This window comes from Tamandua tetradactyla, chromosome 1 (genome assembly GCF_023851605.1).
Source record: "Tamandua tetradactyla isolate mTamTet1 chromosome 1, mTamTet1.pri, whole genome shotgun sequence".
NCBI classification, from domain to species: Eukaryota; Metazoa; Chordata; class Mammalia; order Pilosa; family Myrmecophagidae; genus Tamandua; species Tamandua tetradactyla.
The window spans coordinates 137,632,567-137,639,687 of record NC_135327.1 but is presented as its reverse complement, the minus strand read 5'-3'; the positions used below and the strand labels follow the sequence as shown (position 1 = coordinate 137,639,687).

The 7,121-nt window shown below is 36.6% G+C and overlaps 1 pseudogene; it reads left to right on the top strand.

Moving 5' to 3' along the window:
- Positions 1-582: 582 nt before the first annotated feature.
- LOC143681392 (transmembrane protein 18 pseudogene) lies at positions 583-6,583 on the top strand (annotated as a pseudogene).
- Positions 6,584-7,121: the final 538 nt, after the last annotated feature.

Sequence of the window (7,121 nt, the reverse complement as noted above, 5' to 3'; positions counted from 1 at the left end):
CCCAAGTCCCTAGCTGGCCACTGAACCACGTGTACATGGGACATCCAGTGAGCCTGGTGAAAAGGAAGGCAGAAACTAGAGGTGGGACTCCCCTTGGAAGGCAGGTTTGTTTCTAGTGAGATTTGAGAGTTTGTTGCAATGCTGGCAAGTATGTCCCCCAACTTGCACACAGCTTAAGAAAGCAGAGAATAAAAACCTTTCTGATTTGAGAAGTCAACAAGCAAAACTTGGAGCTGACAGAGCAACTAGTCATTTAGGGGGAAACCACAGAGAAACACCAAGAGGTTGAGTCACCAAATCCTTGATTCAACAGGGAAGATGACAAGGAAAGAAAGCCAAGAAGGCAATATCTAGAAGCTGAAAATTTAAGCACAGATATTAGCTGTTTCACACTGTGGGGAAGACAGATTTTGCAATTGCAGTTTGATTCCAACCCGGATAATTGCATACTACAATTAAAGAAAACCAAAACCTCAAAAGAACAAATATGATTCCACAGAGTATTATCTACAAAGTCCATTTACTTGATGAAAAATTATTAGGCATGCAAAGACACAGGAAAAATGCTATAGCAGTCTATAAATGGTTTCAGATGTTGGATTGAGCAAAGACTTCAAAGCAGCTATTATAGATATGTTCCAAAAGTAAGTGAAAATGTGATTTTAATGAGTGAACAGATAAGGAATTTTAACAGAGAAATGGAAATTATAAATAAAAAGCTAAATAATACAATAACAAGTGAAAATGTATTAGATGCACTCAATAGCAGATTTCAGATAGTATAAGAAAGAATCAGGAACTGGAAGATAACTCAGAAATTATACAAACTGAAGAGCAAAGAAAAAAAAAGACCAAATAAAAGTCAATAAATTATCAAGTTCTGTGGGACAATATCAAGCAATCTAACATGCATGTGAGTGGAATCCCAGAATGAGAGGTGAAACCGAAAAGGGTAGAAATTTTTTTTAAACGATTAATGACTGAACATGACCCAATCTTGGTGAATTTCAGCAATCCCCGACTAGTGCAAACACAAAGAAAACCACACCTAGTGTGATAGTTTGATACTGTATCTACCTCAGAAAAGTATGTTCTGGTTCATCCATTTCTGTGGGTGTGGGCCCATTGTAAGTAGGATCTTTTGTTGAGTAAGATCTTAAGTTAAGATGTGACCCACCTCATTCAGGCTGGGTCATAATCCTCTTACGGGAGTCCTTTGTCAGAGAATGAAATTCAGACAAAGAGAGAAAAGCCACAGAAAGCAAAAAGCTACAAGCAAGGAAACCCAGAAGCAAGGGAGAGACCAGCAGACACCGCCACGAGCCTTGCGATGCGGCAGAGTACAGGATCGGAGGTAACCGATCAAAGGGGAGAAAGCATGGCCTGAGGGTGTCTTGATTTGGATATTTTTCTCAGCCTTGAAACTGTACGTTTTTAAGGTAATAAATTGCCATTATTAAAAGCCAAACCATTTCACCGTACCTGCCTTTTGGCAGCCTAGGTGGCTAGAACACCTAGACACATCTAGTCAACATCTGGAAACCAAACATGATGAGAAAATTCTGAAAGTGGGTATTATTTATAGTAGCATTGTTCATAACAGCCAAAAATAACCTACATTCTCATCATCTGGTGAGTGAACACAAAATTATGGCACATATATATGGAACACTATTGAAAATTTTAAATAGAAATGACTACTAATATGCACAGCATGGATGAATCTCAAAAATATCAGGGCAACTGAAAAGAGGCAGACACAAAGATTATATACTGTTTGATACCCTTTATTAAAAATTCTAGGAAAGGGAAAATCATCTACAAAACAAATCAGCTATTGACTGGAAATGGGGAAGAGAGATTAACTATAAAGAGACAGGAGGGGATGCTGTGAGTGATGATGATATTTAGTGCCTTGATTTTGCTGGTGGAAACAAGACTTTATTCATTCACCAAAAGCTCAACAAAATGTACATTTGAAATAGGTGAATTCTGTTGTATGTAAACTATGCCTCAATACATCTTTTAAGAAAAAAAAGTGATAGCATCTGTGTTTAATCTTAAATATTAAATAGGAAAAATTTGATTTTACATACACACACATATTCATAGAAAGAACTCTTTTTTTTTTTGCATGGACCGGCCCTGGGAACCGATCCCGAGTCTCGGGCATGGCAGGCGAGAACTCTCCCACTGAGCCTCTGATGCATCGGCCCATAGCAAGAACTCTTAAAATATAAAAACATGAGCCTTGTAAGAGGAGGTGTTTACAGATTCAGAAGGCAGAAATAAGCAAGAGGTCAGGAAAATACAGCAACACTTACCAAATCTGGCCTGCTGCCTGTTTTTATAAGTAAAAAAAAAAAAAATTTGGAACAAAGTCACACATTCATTTATGTGCTGTCTGTAGCTACTTTAACACCACAACAGAGTTAAATAGTTGCAAAAATAAAAATTAAAAAAAAGCCATGTAGCTCACAAATCCAAAATGTATTACTATCTCGTCCTTTACAGGCAAATTCTGCCAAATTCTGATATGGATCTGAATTATATAATTAATAAAATTGATTTAATTAGTGATATATCAAAATGTATAGGCTATAAACCAAAAAAAGCACACACACAAAAGACTGTGTCGATTTATCCAAAGCTCCTTTCCACTTATTTACATGATAATTTGCGGTGTCCATAAACATGCACACATACACACAATGAATTCTGAAAAACTCAAATTGTGCAAGCCATATTTTCTCACAATGTAAATACACTGGAAAGAATTAAAATCTAAACTAAACCCCAAACAACAGTAGGATTTTTTAACAGTCTTCTGAATAATACCCAAATCAAAAGCGAAATTAGAGGGGTGCAGCAGGGGGGTGGTTCAGCGGTAGAATTCTCACCTACCATGCCGAGACCTGGGTTCAATTCCTAGCCTGTGCACTTCAAAAAAAAAAGGAATTTAGAGGCCAGTTTGATGGCATCAATCAATAGCCATACCTTCCCACAGGGAAAATTTAATGTCTTATATGGTCTCATTATTAAACTACAAAAAAGTAAGATAACCAAACTGCATTTAATTCAAAATTAGAGAGAAAACAACAGTACAAGCTATGGAAAGCAAAGGAAATGAATTAATAGATATAAAATCAGAAATAAATGAGAATAAACTTTAAAGAAAACCAAAAATATAGAGGAAAATTCTGAATATGTTAATTAAGAACTCCATTACTTTCGAAATTGGAAAGTGCATTTACTATAGCTATGATGGAGATTTAAAAAGCATTAGAGAATAGAGCAGTGCGATGGTGGCTCAGTGGTACAATTCTCAACTGCCATGCCAAGACCCAGGTTTGATTCCCGGTGCCTGCCCATGCAAAAAAAAAAAAAAAAAAAAAGAAAGCTTTAAAGGATAATGTATACCACCAATTACTATATATTTTGAAATTTTGAATTAGATAGTGGACTATTAATTAATTACCTAAATTATCAATTATCTAAATTAACTCAAAAGAATGTAGAAAAGTTAATGTACAGAAGAATTGAAAGCATTAAATAAGTAAATCCAAATATTTTGCCTGATCCAATGGTTTTATAGTTAGTAATTGCAAGTTAAAAAAAAAACTTTTAAAGCATGTGTTTAAAATATGGAATGTTTCTCAGGTCACTTTACAAAGATATTATCCTCGTGTTAAAATCTGAATATGAAAAAAGAATCCTAGGCTATAATCATATAAGTATTTATATGGGAAAGCCCAATATATGCTCACAACTATAATCCAGTAATATAGTAAAGGTACTATATATTAATAAAATAGGTTTTAATCTGGGAGTGTCTAAGAATGACTCTATATTTTGAAATCTATTAATATAATGCAGCACCTTACAAGGTTAAAGAAGAAATAACATATGATGAAAGTAAACATGTAATAGGAATATAATAAAACATAATACAATAATAATAAAAGTTATGTACTAGAAGGGCACTTAATGAAATGGGAAATATGAATTATATACTGTAAAAATGTAGATTTACAAATAGTACGTAGTTTACTTTACCCCTTTCTTTCCTCTGTAATTCAGCTCCTGAGTTGTTAGATGAGTCTGAGCTACTTAGGCTTTGGTGGAGAGGAAGGGCAAGAAGTGATGTCTGCAAGATGGAGTGGCGAAGCCTAGCAGAGTAAGGAGGGTGTCTATGAAGAGAGCGGGTCTAACATTGGATACTGGAATGTTAGCAGGTCCAGGAGGTCTTCTGCTTTCGTTAGGAAGGTGGCCCAGCTCAGGGTATCAGAGTACAAGAGAGGTGGGGAGGAGTCCCATGCAGGAATTAGCCTGGGGAGGAGTGCTAGTTAACAAGGAAAAGAAGTTGTCTGGGCAAGGGAAGATAGTAATGGTTTTAGGAGATTAGGTACATACAGGAATATTGATAAAATTAGTAACTGTATTAAAAAGAATGTGAACCAGGATTTTCACCATCAAACAAAAGAGGTACAAATACAAAAAAGGAGAAAACTCGGAATCCTGTGGTGTTAATAGAAATTGGAGGTCGTGTCAACTCATGATTTTCAATATATATAGTTACAGATAAATGTAGGTGTAAATGTGCATGTGTGGGTAGGTACATTTGAGTTTATCTACCCTGGATTTCTAATGCCATTTTCCACTATAAGGAACTTGGGGTCCTTGGAAAAAATAGCTGAATCCAAGACTGGAGTAAAAAAGTAGTACAAGATAAGCCTGGAATATTTTATTGTGTCAGAAGGTAAAGAAATGCTCAAGGAATGAAGAACAAAAAAAGGATTGTACTCAGATTGAAAGGGCTCCTACTGGCCAAATTTGGAAAAATTTGAGCCTCATAATAAGTAATGACAGTAATGCAATATAACTCATTTGTTTTGGTTTGTCACAGCTGCCAGAATCCAGAAATAAGCTGGCTTCTACAATGGGGAAAATGCCAGAATATACTAGAAACGCATTGGTTTTTACACTTTACAGTTCTTAGGCCATGAAAATGTCCAAATTAAGGCACCAACAGGATGATACCTGAACTATGAAGAAAGGTGCCAGCATCTGGAGCACCTTTGTCACCGGGGAAGGGACGTGGCTGGTATCTGCTGGTCCTTCACTCCTTTTTGTTTCGCTGCCTTCAGTTTTGGTTCCAATAGCTTTCTCTGTAGGTCCTCTCTTAGCTCTTCTGATGCTTTTTCACTCTCAGCTCTTTCTGGGTGTTTCTCTTTTAGCACTCTTGGCTTTATCTGTCCTTTATCTTCTCATGAAGGACTCCAATAAAAGAATTAAGACCCATGTTGAATGGAGTGGGTTACTCTCAGTTGAAGTCACCTAACCAAAAGGTCCCAGCCAGGACAGGACTGCATCCTCAGGAAAGAATTAAAAGAACATGGATTTATCTGAGGTACATAAAGCAGTACACCATTTAATTAAACAGGAATCCACAAGTCTATATTAACATTAATTATTTAAAATATGTAAATTGGAATTTTGTTGAGGATATTTGCATCAAAATAGGTATTACCATCCACAAAATAGTTATTATTTACAAAATTTAAAACAGTAACTTCATAATAGAGACATTTAGCAGATATCACCTTAATCAAGTATTCAAAAAATCATTAATAAGTGAATAATAACTTATATGGGCAGGTTAATTGAACACCATAAGTACATGGAACCTTGAATAGGAAATAAGATTTTGTAGGTTTGTCCAGTGTGATGCCCCAATAAATCCCATAATGATTTGAACAGATTTGCAAAGCCCCCTTGGAATGGTGAGGAAGGGAGAAAATTCAACTTTCCCATTTGGAGAATTCCTGATATTCTCACAAGCAGTGGGGACAATCAAATCAGCAGAGCCCTCAATTTTGGGGTGTGTTCCTATGAAACTTATCCCTTCAAAGGAGAGGCTAAGCCTGCTTAAAATCAGGCCTAAGAATCACCCCCAGGGAACCTCTTTTGTTGCTCAAATGTGGCCTCTCTCTCTCTCTCAGCCAACATGACAAGCAAACTCACCACCCTCCCCCTCTCTACGTGGACATGACTCCCAGGGGTGTGGACCTTCTTCGCAACGTGGGACAGAAATCCTAGAATGAGCTGGGACTCAGTATCAAGGGATTGAGAAAACTTTCTCAACCAAAAGGGGGAAGAGAGAAATGAGACAAAATAAAGTGTCAGTCCTTCCCCAGTCAGGATTCTGTCCGTGATCACACAGACAGACTGGACGGAGCCATGACTGATGGTACTTGCCCTTTTCCATGTCCTCTGCCTGCTGCTCACTTGTTTCTCATTCCAAAGTTATAAACTACAGGTTGGGCATTTTCTATGCCTAGTAATTTTAGTCTACTGTGTTGAACGTATCAATGAAGTAGCTGCAATGAACTGGAGGTTATTTTTAAAACACCGGTATTCTGATTCAAGAGGGATGTTCATATCTGCAGTACTTTCGGCTCCGCTGCTCTTCAGTGCCATGATCACTGTGATTGTGTGGGTATGTAAGACTTCGAATACAATGACTGACCTGAGGAGTTTACAAGAGAAAAGAAAAAGAAAGAGGAGAAGAAAACAAGAATAATAGTGTAACAGTTACTTTGGATTTTTTTACGTTAATTTTTTTTTCCTCCACCACCACTTCCAATGTTAAGATATACACGTTATAGGTATCCTTCTTTAGCAATTGATTCATGGTTTGAAAAGGTGAGAGATTCTTTTATTGTTAAATCAACAACGATAGAACACATACTAAAGTTGTTTTTTAAAAGAAACACTAGGGTGGGCCACGGTGGTTCAGCAGGTAAGAGTGCTTGCCTGCCATGCCCGAGGACCTGGGTTCGATTCCCAGTGCCTGCCCATGTTAAAAAAAAAAACACTAATATCAATCAGATTCGTTAAATGTAGATCTATATTTAGAATGTTTGTAGTGTTTCTAGTGAAACTGTGTAAATAGTCTCTAATCAGTGCCTTTCATAATTTGCTGATTAGTTCACACCATTTATGTAGTTGGTATTAATTATAAAATGTTAAATCAATATAGGAATGTTAAATAAATAATATTTAATGATATTCCACTCGTGGGCACCATTACCTATTTATCATGTTGTGTTTTTTAGTTT